Source organism: Zeugodacus cucurbitae, chromosome 2 (genome assembly GCF_028554725.1).
Source record: "Zeugodacus cucurbitae isolate PBARC_wt_2022May chromosome 2, idZeuCucr1.2, whole genome shotgun sequence".
Lineage (NCBI taxonomy): Eukaryota > Metazoa > Arthropoda > Insecta > Diptera > Tephritidae > Zeugodacus > Zeugodacus cucurbitae.
Genome location: NC_071667.1, coordinates 38165461 through 38182523, shown reverse-complemented (window position 1 = coordinate 38182523; position 17063 = coordinate 38165461). Strand labels below are relative to the sequence as shown.

Sequence of the window (17063 nt, the reverse complement as noted above, 5' to 3'; positions counted from 1 at the left end):
ATATCACCCCAAAATTGCTAATTGAGTTACCAAATATCGCTGTAGAGGTGCTCTCTTTGCTCTTCAATGCAATTCTAAGTTTCGGATACTATCCAATTTCGTGGAAAAAGTCGCAGATTATCCTGATAGATAAACCTGGGAAAGACTTGACACAGCCGTCTTCATACAGACCAATCAGTCTTCTACCCTGCCTTTCGAAAATATTTGAAAAGGTGCTACTATCAAAGATGTCTCCTTTCCTCCACGAAAATAATGTAATACCAACGCACCAATTCGGGTTTCGTGCAAAACATAGTACAATAGAACAAGTAAATAGAATAACTAACGAAATAAGAAAATCATTCGAGCACAGAGAGTACTGTTCAGCTATATTTCTAGACGTAGCTCAGGCATTTGATAAGGTTGGCATAAAGGGCTTTTATATAAGATTAAAAACATTCTGCCTTTAGAATTGTATAAAATATTGGAGTCTTATCTAAAAAATAGACAATTTATGGTTAAAGTGGGAGACTTCATATCTGATGAGCGACAAATAAGGGCTGGTGTACCACAGGGCAGTGTTTTATGCCCAACTCTGTACATCATATATACTGCTGATCTTCCAACAGCTAAGAATGTTTTTACATCAACTTTCGCGGATGACACAGCTTTAGTGAGCAGTAACAAATGCCACATTATAGCATCAAGAATATTATCGGAGCACTTAAGATCTGTCGAAGAATGGCTAGCCAACTGGCGTATAAATGTGAATGAACAAAAGTGTAAGCACGTTACATTTACGCTAAGACCAAAAATGTGCCCGGCAATAAAAATGAACAATATTCAAGCGCCTCAAGCGAATGAAGTTACCTATCTTGGTATTCACCTAGATAGAAGGCTTACGTGGAGAAAACATATATCTAGTAAAATAACGTGCATGAAGATAAGAGCTGCAAATTTAAGTTGGCTTTTAAATAAAAACTTTAAACTTAGCCTAGACAACAAAGTACTTTTATACAATGCGGTCATAAAGCCGATTTGGATGTATGGCATTCAACTGTGGGGTACGACCTGTGCAACTAATATTGATATAATACAAAGGTTCCAATCGAAAATGCTTAGATCAATCACGTGCTCACCATGGTACATTCGCAATGAATCCATAAAGATCTTGGTATCCCTATGGTGAAGAAAGCAGTAGAGGACAGCAGATTGAAATATATATCTAAACTCCGAGATCACCCAAACCCATTGGCTAATGCCTTAGTACATTCCTGCGATCAAACACGCCTAAAAAGAAGCGATATGCCTGCGTGCTAAAGAGCAACGTTTCACCAATACAGCTCAACCACTTGGTTGAGCTTGTCTAGTTTTTTAAATAGTTTTAAGATTTTATAACTTATTGTTAGGCTTAAAGAAAAAGCAGATTCAATAAATAAAGAAATATTGAAAAAAAAAGTTCACGTAAGTGAGGAGAGTTTTTGATTGTCATTCACTTGGGAGTGGCCAGAAACGATTCTTCTCCACATGATTCAAGCAGCTCACGACTTCCGGTTTTAGACCAAGTATCCTCTGGGTAGCTAACATACATCCGTTTGGATGCGAGCTAAAGTGAGAAGGCGAACCCGCTTCTGCGGTTGTGCGTAGGGCATGGGACCCACCACATAAAAACGAAGTAAAAAAAAATTACCCTAAGGCACTGAGTTCTTCATGTTTGATACCAGGGGCCTTGAAAATTCATGGTTCGATTTTGACAATTTTTCCACAAATGATGTCACAGCTCAAATACAGTATTTGTGTAACGCTTTATTTCGCTATCTTTATCGGTTCCTTATGTATACATTATAAGTTAACGAATCAGAAGGACTCAAAATTGAATTATATGGGAAGTAGGCGTAGTTGTGAACCGATTACGCCCATATTCCACCAGTGTCATCAGGGTGTCAAGAAAATATTATATGCCGAATTTTATTGAAATCTGTCGAGTTGTTCTTGAGATATGGTTTTGACCCATAAGTGGGCGACGCCACGCCCATTTTCCATTTTGTAAAAAATCTGATTCTAAAATTCCTTCTGACATTTCTTATGTAAAATTTGGTGTTTCTGACATTTCTCGTTAGTGAGTTAACGCACTTTTAGTCATTTTCAACCTAACCTTCGTATGGGAGGTGGCCGTGGTTATTACCCGAATTCTTTCATTTTTGAACGGTATAAGGAAACGGGTAAAAGAAACGACTGCCCACTTTTCCAAAAAAATTACATTCAAATGTGCCCCTCCCTAATGCGATCCTATGTTCCAAATTTTATTTTCATAACTTTATTTATGGCTTAGTTATAGCTTCTTATGGTGCCAAGAAACACGTGTTCCAAGTTTCATTAAGATATCTCAATATTTACTCAAGTTACAGCTTGCACGGACGGACGGACGGAAAGACGGACGGACAGACAGACATCCGGATTTGAACTTTACTCGTCACCCTGATCACTTTGGTATATATCACCCTATATCTAACTTGTTTAGTTTTAGGACTTACAAACAACGGTTATGTGGACAAAACTATAATACTCTCTTAGCAATTTTTGTTGCGAGAGTATAATACATGATTATGAATAAATGTTTTTTATGTTTTTATTTGCCGATATAGAACTTGCAAGAAATTGATTTTTAAATATGACTCTGAGATAATGCAAAATTAATGATTATGAATAAATGTTCACTAGGTCGATATACAACTTGCAAGAAAGTGAATTTTAAACATTGCTCTGAGAAATTTAAAAAATCTTTATTCTTTTATTTGTCGATAAACAACTTGTACGAAAGTGAACTTTGATCATAAATCTGAGAAAATACAAAATAAACGATTATGAGTTAATGTTATTTATGTTTTTATGTGTCGATATTCAACTTGCAAGTGAACTTTGATCATAAATCTGATAAAACTCAAGATAAATGATTATGAGTTAATGTTCTTTATGTTTCTATTTGTCGATACACAACTCTCAAAAAGTAGATTCTAAACATAACTCTGAGAAATCTAAAAAATCTTTATTCTTCTCTTTGTCGATATTCAACTTGCAAGAACGGAAACTTTGATCTTAAATCTGATAAAATACAAAATAAATGAATATGAATAAAGGTTTTTTATGTTTCTATTTGCCGATACACAACTTGCAAGAAATGTATATTTTAAACATAAACCTGAGAAAATGCAATATTAATGATATATAATGTTTTCATTAGTCAATATTCAACTTAAAAGAACGTAAACTTTGATCTAAAATCTGATAAAATACAAATTAAATGATTATGAATAAGTGTTCTTTATGGTTCTATTTGGAGGATGGGATCATGTGTAGAAGTTCACGTAAGTGAGGAGAGTTTTTGATTGTCATTCACTTGGGAGTGGCCAGAAACGATTCTTCTCCACATGATTCAAGCAGCTCACCAATTCCGGTTTTAGACCAAGTGTCCTCTGGGTAGCTAACATACTTCCGTTTGGAAGCGAGCTAAAGTGAGAAGGCGAACCCGCTTCTGCGGTTGTGCGTAGGGCATAGGACCCACCACATAAAAACGAAGTACCAATGAAAAATCGAAAAAGAAAGCCTCCGATGAGACACCCCCTTTTGATGACGACCCCTGCAAACGTTTTAAGGATAATGATATAAGGGCATGCTCCTGGAATGTCCGGACCCTTAATTGGGAAGGTGCCTCTGCCCAGCTGGTTGATGTCCTCATACGACTAAAGGGTGACATCACCGCCATCCAAGAAGTGCGATGGACGGGACAAGGACGGAAGAAGGTGGGTCCTTGTGACATCTACTACAGCGGCCATATAAAGGAGCGCAAATTTGGTGTTGGATTTGTGGTGGGAGAGAGACTTTGTCGCCGAGTCCTGGCATTCACCCCGGTGGATGAACGTCTAGCCACAATCCGCATAAAAACGAGGTTCCTCAACATATAGCTTATTTGCGCCCACGCCCCAACGGAAGAGAAGGACGATGTGACCAAAGATACTTTCTATGAGCGCCTAGAACACACCTAAGAGCGCTGCCCCCGCCACGATGTCAAAATCGTGCTTGGCGATTTTAACGCCAGGGTGGGTAAAGAAGGTGTCTTTGGCACAACAATCGGAAAATTCAGCCTCCATGACGCAACATCGCCAAACGGCCTGAGGCTGATCGACTTCGCTGGGGCCCGAAATATGGTCGTCTGTAGTACCAGTTTCCAGCATAAGAAAATACATCAAGCTACTTGGCTGTCTCCTGATCGAAACACGCGTAAACAAATCGATCACGTTGTGATAGACGGAAGACATGTCTCCAGTGTTTTAGACGTGCGTACGCTCCGAGGACCAAATATAGACTCGGACCATTATCTGGTTGCAGCGAAGATACGCACCCGCCTCTGTGCAGCAAAGAATGCCCGTCAACAAACACAAGGAAGGTTCGACGTCGAAACCTGCAAACACAACAGACAGCCACGAAATACTCTACTCGACTTGCACCCCCGCTCTCTGAGAGCACTCATCAGCATCTCGGTATAAGGGAACTGTGGGACGGCATCTCAAACTCACTGCGTACCGCTGCAACCGAAGCCATTGGCTTTCGGAAAAGTCAAAAAAACAGCTGGTACGATGAGAAATGCCGTCTCGCAGCGGAGAGAAAACAGACTGCCTTCCTCGCAACGTTGCAAACGACCACAACACGTGAGGGATGGGATAGATACCGAGAGCTGAAGAGGGAAGCGAGACGCACCTGCAGACAAACAAAGAAAGAGGCCGAAATGCGTGAGTACGAAGAGCTTGAGAAGCTGGCAGACAGAGGGAATGCTCGAAAATTTTATGAAAAAATGAAGCGACTTAACGAAGGTTTCAAGACCGGAGCATCTTCATGTAGAGACCAAGGTGGTAATCTGGTAACCGATGTCCAGGTCATACTGGGATTATGGAGGGAATACTTCTCCGACCTGCTGAATGGCAGTGAAAGTACAACACCAGGAGTTTGCGAACCCGATTCCCCAATCGATGACGATGGAATGGATGTTCCATTACCCGACCATGAAGAAATTCGAATAGCAATTACCCGCCTGAAGAACAACAAAGCGGCAGGGGCCGATAGATTACCGGCTGAGCTATTCAAATACAGCGGCGAAGAACTGATAAGGTGCATGCATCAGCTTCTTTGCAAAATATGGTCGGAACAAAGCATGCCCGACGATTGGAATCTCAGTGTGCTCTGCCCAATCCATAAAAAGGGAGATCCCACAAACTGTGCCAACTACCGTGGGATAAGCCTCCTAAATATCGCCTATAAGGTTCTATCGAGCGTACTGTGTGAAAGACTTAAGCCCACCGTCAACAAACTGATTGGACCTTATCAGTGTGGATTTAGACCTGGAAAGTCCACCATGGACCAGATATTCACCATGCGCCAAATCTTGGAAAAGACCCGAGAGAGGTGAATCGATTTTTATATCGATTTTAAAGTTGCCTTCGATAGCACGAAAAGGAGCTGCCTTTATACCGCGATGTCTGAATTTGGTATCACCGCAAAACTAATACGGCTGTGTAAGTTGACGTTGAGCAACACCAAAAGCTCCGTCATGATTGAAAAGGACCTCTCCGAGCCGTTCGATACCAAACGAGATTTCAGACAAGGTGACTCACTATCGTGCGACTTCTTTAACTTGATGTTGGAAAAAATAATACGAGCTAAATAGAGAAGGTACAATCTTGTACAAGAGTGTACAGAAGCAACAACCGCGCCGTTAGTTCTGCTTTTTCCCGCATGGATAAGGAGGCGAAGCGAATGGGTCTGGAGGTGAATGAGGACACGACGAAATATCTCCTGTCATCAAGCAAACAGTCGGCGCACTCGCGTCTTGGTTCCTACGTCACTGTTGACAGTCATAACTTCGAAGTTGTAGATAATTTCGTATACCTGGGAGCCAGTATCAACAACACCAACAATGTCAGCCCCGAAATCCAGCGCAGAATCACCCTTGCCAACAGGTGCTACTGAACTGAGTAGGCAATTGAACAGTAAAGTCCTCTCTCGACGAACCAAAATCAAACTCTATAAGTCGCTTGTCATTCCCGTCCTGCTTTATGATGCAGAAGCTTGGACGATGTCAACATCAGATGAGACGACACTAGGAGTTTTCGAGAGGAAAATTTTGCGCAAGATTTATGGACTTCAGAACATTAGCAACGGCGAATACCGCTGGCGATGGAACGATGAGCTGTACGAGTTATACGACGACATTGACATAGTTCAGCGAATAAAAAGACAGCGGCTACGCTGGCTAGTTCATGTTGTCCGAATGGACGAAAACACTCCAGCCCTGAAAGTGTTCGATGCAGTACCCGCCGGAGGAACCCGAAGAAGGGGAAGGCCTCCACTCCGTTGGAGGGACCAGGTGGAGAGCTACCTGGTTACACATGGAATCTCCAACTGGAGAGAGAGGAGTGGCGCGCTCTCATCGGTTGAACGCCGATCACATACATACATACTATAAGCCATTCAATAATTACACCGGTCAACACGATTTTTGGGTCTGACATCTACATGTTAAATTTTAGTTTCTCCTATGACAAAAATAAGCGAATAAATGTTTTTCCGGTTAAAGTTTGCTTTCGTAGAAATTAGAGCAATTTTTCGATTTTTAAGCAGAAATTACTGATTTTTATATTTTTTCTACAATTTCACTATAGATTATTTTGATTACTGACTTTTAGGCTAAAATAGGCTTCATAGGCTTCGCAAAGTTTCAAATTTGTTGATAAAGCAAATTTTTTTTACTTCTAACTTTAATAAATTCGCCGCAAATAAAACATCATTTTTTTTTTACACTTATTTGATGCCATTTTTTAACTGAGTACACTAATATTGTTGTTACAGCTATAATAAACAGGTTAACATTCATTACTGTGCCTCTTAGAAATAATAATACTGTTTACTATCGGGTTAATTAAAGTGCGGCCATCTTTGATTTATGAAATAAATTAAAATACACTTTTCGATGTAGATCAGCCCAAAGCAAACTTAAAGAACTAAAGATAATAAAAATAAAAAAATGTTTTGTTTACCGGTGCATTTTTGCATCGAAAGCACTCCTTAGTTCTATTTGAGGTATGTTTTGGGCCATTATCTTGATGGAAAAGGTCAATAGTCTCCAGATTGTTATTAACAAAATGATACTTATTATGGTACTTACCAGGTCTCTAGCACTACTTTATTAGGGCATCCCCATAAAATCAGCTTATAGCCTCCATGCTTCATAGTCTTCTGTGTATATATATATAAAGTTTATTCAGAATCTGATGCAAATGGTCTTGCATCCTTGCAATTGCAAATTAGCGAGCATATTTTACTTTTACACTAACAAAATGTACAATGATGCAATTGCTACACCCTTTCAAATAAGCAACACTAAAATACCATTGTACCTAATGCTGAAAAAAATAGTACAAGCCGCAGAGTTAAACAGAGAAGGTACAATTTTCTATAAGAGTGTACAGCTGCTGGCGTACGCCGATGATATCGATATCATTGAATACAACGCCCGCGCCTTTAGTTTTGCTTTTTCCCGCCTGGATAGAGAAGCGACGCGAATGGGTCTGGTGGTGAACGAGGCAAGACGAAATATCTCCTGTCATCAAACAAATAGTCAGCGCATTCGCGTCTTGGCTCCCACGTCACTGTTGACAGTCATAACTTTGAAGTTGTAGATATTTTCGTATATCCAGCATCTACGCCGATAATAATGTCTGCCTTAAAATCCAAAGCAGAATCGCTCGTGCCAATAGGTGCTACTATGGACTGAGTAGGCATTTGAAAAGTGAAGTCCTCTCTCGACGAATAAAAACTAAACTCTGCAAGTCCCTCATCATTGCCGTCCTACTTTATGGTGCAGAAGCGTGGACGGTGTCAACATCCGATGAGACGGCACTAGGGGTTTTCGACAGAAAGGTTTTGTGGAAGATTTATGGTCCCATTTATACATTGTCAACGGCGTATACCGCAGAAGATGGAATGATGAGCTGTATGTGTTATTCGACGACATAGACATAGTCCAGCGAATAAAAAGACAGCGGCTACGCTGGCGAGGTCATGTTGTTCGAATGGACGAAAGTGCCCCAGCTCTGAAAGTTTTCAATGCAGTACCTGCTGGTGAAAGCCGAGGAAGAGGGAGGCCTCCACTCCGATGGAAGGACCAGGTGGAGAAGGACCTGTCTTCACTTGGTATTATCAATTGGGGCAAAACTGCCAAAAGGAGAGATGCGTGGCGCGCTGTAGTGGACTCGGCTATAACCGCGTAAGCGGTGTCTACGCCAGTCAAGAAGAAGAAGAAAATTTGCAACACAGGTTTGCAAATTATCAGCTATTCTGAAAAATAAAAAAATGCCCAATTTCTTTACCAATCAGAATTAATGGTTTGCAACAAGGGTTGCAAAAAAAACTCCAAAAAAACGTTCACTGTTGATGGTAATTATTTGCAATTGCACCATTTTGCAACCTCAGATGCACAAGATTCTGCCCTAACATTTGTCCTATCGGCCCATAGAATATTATGCTAAACTCACACGTGTTACTTTATAATATTTCTAGCAAATTGAAGTCGTTCTATGTGCACACTTTTCAATAAAGGGCCAATTTTTGGACTTCGTGCTTTGGGGTATGAAATGAATTTATTTTTTTTTCATGCCCGTACGCTCCTCACGGCGCATTTTATCTATTTTTGTGAAGAGTTTTATCGAAAGAGTTTTTAGTTTGTTTGTGGGTTCCCCTCCTTTCAGCTTCCAGCAACTAATTTTTGCAGTTTCATAAATTTCTGATTGAACAAACCTGCCTCATAGACAACATTTTTCAATTTTATATTCTCGCAGCAAAAGTTGAGAAGAGAGTATTACCCATATTTGCGGTTAAAATTTACCCTTAAGCGCTGAGTTTAACATGTTCGTTATCTGGGGCCTTGAAAAGTCATACTCCGTTTTCGACAATTTTTTCACAAGTGAAGCCAGAGATGAAATGCACTATTTGTGTAAAGTTTTATTCCGCTATCTTCATTGGTCCCTAATGTTTGTATAATAAAGTGAAGCAATATGATGTAATTCAATATTTAGTTATATGGAAGTAGGCGTAGTTGTTAACCGATTTCGTCCATTGTTCATAATTATTATTAATCCATAATTAAGTAGAAGAGACAATTATCACGAACCCAATGCCCCAATCTATGACGATGGAACAGAAGTTCCATTGCGCGACTATTAAGAAATTCGAATAGCAATTACCCACTATCGTGTGACTTCTTCAATCTATTGCTGTAGAAAATAATTCGAGGTGCAAATAAATAGGGAAGGCACAATCTTCTATAAGAGTGTACAGCAGCTGGCGTATGTCGATGATATTGATATCATTGGCCATAACAACCACGCCGTTCGTTCTGCCTTCTCCAGTCTAGATAAGGAAGCGAAACGAATGGGTTTGGTGGTGAATGAGGACAATACGTAATACCTCCTGTCATCAAACAAGTCAGTCAGCGCATTCGCGGCTTGGATCTCACTTCAATGTTGAAGACAGTTTTGTATACGGGTGATTCTACGATAAGAGGTTTCAATTGCATAGAGAAAACGGCAAAAGAAAAACTTTGGATTTTTTTTATGAAACCTCTATATGGTTTACGGAAAGGGGGCTTAGGTGTCAAAAAATCAATTTTCACTTTTTAGTTGATTCGTATGGAAGATGAGAGATGTTTATTTTTAACAGCTTTCCAGAAAACTAGTTTTCGCACGTTAGCTCCCTTTTCGTAGACCAGGTCACATATTATGATTTTTTCCCTTTTATTTATCTTCTCACGAAAAGGCACTTAATACATTTTTTATTAAATTTTCGACGACCAGGGTAAATACATCGGCCAGGGGAGAGACGTTAAGTTTATGGTAGATAATTATTTTACCAAAAGCAAAAAATTAATTAAAAATAGTATTACAAATAAAAGGTTCTCTCTTTCCTAGATGAATAAACCATAGAATTAAAATAACAAATCGATAAATTTACTCTTTATCCTAAATAAACGAAACAAATATTAAATATAATTTCTTCAGATCTTTCAAAAACAATTTTGACTTTTTAAAGACGTAATACATCTTCTGCCCTTTCAAACGAAGATTTGGCATGGGGAGAGTCTGGCCAACCTGATCTTATTTATATATACATACATATTTGCCGTATGAACCGCTTTTGCGATTATAGGCGAATCTAGTCTTGCGCTTGTTTTCTCTCCTTTTTGCTGTCCGGCGCCAATTGGAAATACCAATAGAAACCAAGTCACTTTTTACCTGGTTTTTCAAACGGAATTGAGGGAATTGTTCCTCTGCTTCCACCAGCGGGTACTGCATCAAACACTTTCCAAGCTGAAGCGCTTTCATCATTCGAGCAACATGACATAGCTAACGTAGTCTCTGTGTTTTTATTCGCTGAACTATGCCAGTGTAGAGATGCAAACGATGTATCGATGTTTTAGCCATCGATGTCTTGAATCTAAAAATATCGATGCATCGATTTCACTTTCTTTTATGTCGATGTTTTATATAAAAATTTGACTTCACACTTTTTCGGGTATTAACTGGAAACCCTCTATTTTGGATACGCTTTATTACATTGGAATTCGATTTTTGTAAAATACTGAGAATTCGTTAAGGGAATGTGCGCTTGGATAATACTGCGGTTACTTTTATGATTTATTTATGCAATTTAATTCTGGCGTAGGCTACTGCGTTAGATCAGAGATTCAAATTACTGCATTTTAAAGATGCTATGGCTAAAAGAAACACTTTTTTTGTTTCACAAAAAAATTCAAAACATCGCCCAGATACAAGAGAATCTTCGGATGAGTTTGAAACAGAACACTCGTTTTATATTTGGAACTAGAATAAACATTTGGTCCACGAAAAGGTGAAATGTAAGCTGTCAAATTTATCTACAATTACAGGGACGGAAGGTTGAAGAGAAAGTGTATCTCGACTGTTACCCCTACCAATCAGAAGCCAATAGAGTTTGGGTTGACATGAATACTGTGTTTTCGGAGTTGTATAAATAAGCTTATTAATATTTACACATTGTGGCCACTTCAGTGCCGAGTAAACGACCGTTTTCTAAACCCAGGGCAACTATCACGCAGAAGTGAAATCGAAAAGAAATGACAGTGAAAAAACTTTTCATGTCGTTGTTTCGAAATTCTGTTATTTATTGAGAAAAAACTTTAACAGACATATAATGCTAAGTGAAATAAAATGTATCAACTTAAGAGGTACTACATTTCATTTATTTATGCTTCTGCTTCTGTATCCCTTAGCTTTTCACACTAAATTTAAAAAAAAAGTTATTATCGATGTTTCGATGTATCGATGTTTTAATGGCCGATGTTTTTGATTTCGATGGGTTTTGAAGAAACATCGATACATCGAACCATCGATGTTTCATTTCACGATGTTTGCATCCCTATGCCAGTGTCGTCGTATAGCTCCATCATCTGCGGAATTCGCTTTTGCCAATGTTCAAAGGACCATAAATCTTCCACAAAACCTTTTTCTCGAAAACTCCTAGTGCCGTCTTATCGGATGTTGACATCGTCCATGCCTCTGCACCATAAAGCAGAACGGGATGATAAGGGACTTTTAGAGTTTAGCTTTGGTTCATCGAGAGAGGACTTTAACATTTAAATGTTCACTCAGTCCAAACTAGCATCTGTAAGTAAGAGCGATTCTGCGTTGGATTGCGAGGCTAATATTTTTCGTTTTGTTGATGCTGGTGATGGCTGGAGGTGGGAAAGGGGTCATGTTCAGAAGCTCTCGCAAGAAAGTATCAAGAATCAAGTAGCTCACGACTTCCGGTCCGGGTGTCATGATGAGTAGTATCTTCCCTGGTCTCTAACTTTCTCCCCTAGTAGTTATTTTGCCAGGGGAAATACGGCAGGGGAGAGACGTTTTCATGAAAAATTTAATTGTTTTAAGTGACTAATTATTTTTTGGGTTAATTATTTATTTCACTTTAATTATCACAGTATTAGTAACTTAGGACAATAAAGGCAAATAAATTAAATTAATAGTATACGTAATATGAATTGCCAGGGGAGAGTCAAAATCAGTTTTCGAATCCAGTACACCGCACGATCGGGCCGCAATAACTAAAAAACTACAGCGGTCAAACGGATTTCGCGATTAGTATTGTTAACTTCAAGCTGATATATGTTCTTGAGCACTTTTTTCAATGCGGTCGTCTTGGAATTTATGTCGTACACGGCGAACAAAATTTGGGAGGGTAGATACATTAAAAAATCGGGACAAAAGTTAATATTAAATATTATATGAAATAAACAAAATAATTTTGTTTTTTATTTAACAGTACTTAAATTTAATTATTTTACTTCCGATTGAACTTAGTTTAGGTTTAGCATCTCCCACAAAAAATATATGTATTGCCCGAAAGTTAAATAAAAAGTAGCAATGGGACAAGCCAGGGGAGAGACTTTTTTAGACTTTGTAAGGAATTTGAGAAAAAATTGCGTTAATTATGCAGTAAGTAGCAATGGGACAAGCCAGGGGAGAGACTTTTTTGGACTTTGTAAGGAATTTGAGAAAAAATTGCGTTAATTATGCAGTAAGTTGTAATTTTATTTAATACATTGCATTAATATGATGTGATTCATTAAAAAAAAAATAGCAACACAAAGGACAAACACAATACTTTAAGCTGATTGCCGCACAAGTTACCTCTTATCGTAGAATCACCCATACATGGAACCAACTATGTCAGCCTCGAAATCATACGCAGGATCTCTCTTACCAACAGGTGCTACTATGGACTGAGAGGGCAATTGAAAAGTTAAGTCCTCTCTCGACGAACCAAAACCAAACACTACAAGTTGCTCAAGTATTATTTTCGTCCTGATATATGGTGCAGAAGCGTGGACGATAACGACATCCGATGAGACGACACTAGAAGTTTACGAGAAAGGTCCTTTGAACATTGACAACGGCGAATACCACAGTCGATGGAACGATGAGCTGTAGTAGTTCTACGACGACGTAGACATAGTACAGCGAATGAAAATACAGCGACTACCCACTACAGGTTATGTTGTTCGAATGGACGAAAGTGCTCCAGCTTTGAATGTGTTCGATGCAGTACCTGCTGGTGAAGCCGTTGAAGATGAAAATCTCCACACCTTTGGAAAGACCTGGTGGAAAGCGATCAGTTTGTCAGGTAATTGTTTACAAAATGCAAGTAATAAAAAAAAATTAACTTTGACAAACTGTGTACATATATATTTTTTTTAATTGGTCTTGAGCGATAGTTAAATGATACAAGTAATTTGCGATCATCTTACACATTGGGATAATTTCCAGTAGAAATTCTTGACCATTCGAACTAGTTCTAATATTTGTTTGCGCTTTATTGGCAAAAAAGTATACATTGTGAAAATTCGTCAATATAGCACTATTTTAGCCCTCATCTCTTATCATTCAATGTACCTGCTTTTTAGTCATATTCAACTTGATCAGCATTGATTGAAATTAATTTGAAATAGCTAGGCCAGTGTGCCTACCTTCTAATTCTTAACATTTAAAAACATCATTTAAGCGACTGAACGGTGATGTTATATCGTAACAGGTTATGCTGAAAATAAATAAATAACTTTTACTAGAGAAAGAATAATTAACAAATTTAAAAACCTGTCTAAAAGTAATGCGTCCAACAACAACCATTACGGTATGCAATAAAATCGTAATTATTGGTGGTAGGATGGCCTAGTGGCCCCGCCCCTACAAAGTTTTTCTACATATCTCGTAAACTACAAAAGCTATATCAACCAAACTCTCTAGAGTTGTCTAAATGGAGAAAATCGCTTGGCAACCACGCCTACCTTTAATACAATGCTTTAATTCAGTAATGAAAAACACTACAAACTTTAAATTTCATTATAAAGATGTACATAAAGGCTGCACTCAAATTGGTATACACAATTTTAAATGGGTGTGGCTCCGCATACATATATGCCATAAACCATATCTACGAAACTACTCGACCAATTTGAATGAAATTCGGTTCATAATATTTTCCTGCTTCCTATATACCACAACTTTGAAATCGATCTGTATCGTTTACTTTACAAAATGTAAAGTAAGCACTAGTGAATATATCGGAAAAGAACTTTTCACAAATCCTGCAATTATAGTGGGGCATCAGTACATTAAATATGAGGACTTCGGTGCTTATGTGGAAGAAATTCAGAGCTGTTTTGGTAAAACGTTAATCTCTAATAGGCTGGTAAATCTCTAATTATCCTACCTATCTCCTTCTTTACCATAGGAGTATCAAGATTTTTATATATATTTTCGTTACCCATGTACCATGGTGAACCCATGATTGCTCTAAGCATTTTAGATTGGAATCTCTAATACACTACCCTGATGTAATCCAGCCGTTATTCCTCATTCCTCTGAGATGAAATCTGCTTTAACTTTAACTGTTTTTTAAATATGACTCCAATGTGTTCTGCAATTCGTAAGGTAAAACGTTTTTGATTTTTCAATAAAAGCTTGATGCCAGATCTTATCGAACGCCTGCGCTACATCTAGAAAAACAGCTGAACAGTACTCTCTGTGCTCGAATGCCTTCCTCATTTCAAAAGTAATTCTATTTACCTACTTAGACTTTTTGGTTTGTAGGGAGACGTATGTGTTAAGTCTTTTCCAGGTTTAACTACCATGATGATCTGCGATTTTTCCACGCAATTGGGTAGTGCCGGAAACCAAGAATTGCACGGAGAGCATTACATATTTGGTTACTCAATTAACATTTTTGGAGTAATATTATCGTGTCCCGAAGCCTTTTTCGGTTTTATCTCTACGTGCCAAATTACCATTCAACTGTCTTATAAGCATGTTGGAATCCACTAGTGGCTTAAAATACTTTTAGGCTTTCCAAATGGAAGTTTGCTTGCTAGAATTTCGACACAGTTTCTTTATATGATTTTGATTGTTGTATTCTTCCTCGCGTTTAAGCGCTTATTCAACTTACGTAAAGCAGATTTCAGTTGAAGCAAAGAGGGAACGGCTTAACTGTCATTCACGTCTAGCATTGCTTTTCTCATTTAAAAGGTTTTCTATATTAGTGATCTTTCTTAAACCAACTGTTTTAATGTTCTTTTTGGTTTTGTCAATACAACTGCATTATAGCCATGACAGACGGCTTAATTTACATTAACTTGCGCATTAGATTAATTTCGATGCAAATTAGTAATACAAAAATATACCGGTATAAAGAAATTATTTATATTTGCTAAATGAGTTTCTGACAGTAGTATTTTTCAGTCAGAAATCGTAATATCTCCAGTTTGTGTTGATTTACACTGTTGGCATTCCATATACAAATATTTAGTTTACTAACTTTTTAGGTAATAAGGTTTGTAACATTTGGTTTTGTGATTTGATGAAATCATGTTTGCATAGTATACAAAAATTGTGTCATACACTGAGTAAGGTTTAGAATCATATTTTCAATAACTCTGTTAAAGAGTCTAACCAAAAAACCGTCAAAAGGACCGTCTTGATCATCAACCACTTGTAAATAAAAAAAAATAATTAAAAATAGTATTACAAATTAAAGGTTCTCTCTTTCCTAGATGAATAAACCATAGAATTAAAATAACAAATCGATAAATTCACTCTTTATCCTAAATAAACGAAACAAATATTAAATATAATTTCTTCAGATCTTTCAAAAACAATTTTGATTTTTTAAAGACGTAATATATCTTCTGCACTTTCAAACGAAGATTTGGCATGGGGAGAGTCTGGCCAACCTGATCTTATTTATATATACATACATATTTGCCGTATGCACCGCTTATGCATATTATAGGCGAATCTAGTCTTGCGCTAGTTTTCTCTCCTTTTTGCTGTCTGGCGCCAATTGGAAATACCAATAGAAACCAGGTCACTTTTTACCTGGTTTTTCAAACGGAATGGAGGGCTTACTGTTCCTCTGCTTCCACCAGCGGGTACTGCATTGAACACTTTCCAAGCTGAAGCGCTTTCATCATTCGAGCAACATGACATAGCTAACGTAGTATCTGTGTTTTTATTCGCTGAACTATGAACGTGTAGGGATGCAAACGATGTATCGATGTTTTTGAAACATCGATGTTTTTGAAACATCGATGTTTTCGTCAAAAAGCATCGATGTTAGCCATCGATGTCTTGAATCTAAAAATATCGATGCATCGATTTCACTTTCTTTTATGTCGATGTTTTATATAAAAAAATTTTGACTTCACACTTTTTCGGGTATTAACTCCAAACCCTCTATTTTGGATACGCTTTATTACATTGGAATTCGATTTTTGTAAAATACGGAGAATTCGTTAAGGGAATGTGCGCTTGGACAATACTGCGGTTACTTTTATGATTTATTTATGCAATTTAATTCTGGCGTAGGCTACTGCGTTAGATCAGAGATTCAAATTACTGCATTTTAAAGATGCTATGGCTAAAAGAAACACTTTTTTTGTTTCATAAAAAATTCAAAAAATCGCCCAGATACAAGAGAATCTTCGGATGAGTTTGAAACAGAACACTCGTTTTATATTTGGAACTAGAATAAACATTTGGTCCACGAAAAGGTGAAATGTAAGCTGTCAAATTCATCTACAATTACAGGGACGGAAGGTTGAAGAGAAAGTGTATCTCGGCTGTTACAGAAGCCAATAGAGTTTGGGTTGACATGAATACTGTGTTTCCGGAGTTGTATAAATAATCTTATTAATATTTACACATTGTGGCCACTTCAGTGCCGAGTAAACGACCGTTTTCTAAACCCAGGGCAACTATCACGCAGAAGTGAAATCGAAAAGAAATGACAGTGAAAAAACTTTTCATGTCGTTGTTTTGAAATTCTGTTATTTATTGAGAAAAAACTTTAACAGACATATAATGCTAAGTGAAATAAAATGTATCAACTTAAGAGGTACTACATTTCATTTATTTATGCTTCTGCTTCTGTATCCCTTAGCTTTTCAC

General features: G+C 37.8%; 1 long non-coding RNA gene across 1 annotated transcript; it reads right to left on the bottom strand.

The window, feature by feature from the left end:
• Positions 1-11894: 11894 nt before the first annotated feature.
• Positions 11895-16188, bottom strand: LOC128924128 (uncharacterized). Its single transcript, XR_008472813.1, has 2 exons — positions 13589-16188; positions 11895-13219 (listed from the first exon to the last, which is right to left on the bottom strand). It is a non-coding gene; the product is annotated as an uncharacterized LOC128924128 (long non-coding RNA).
• Positions 16189-17063: the final 875 nt, after the last annotated feature.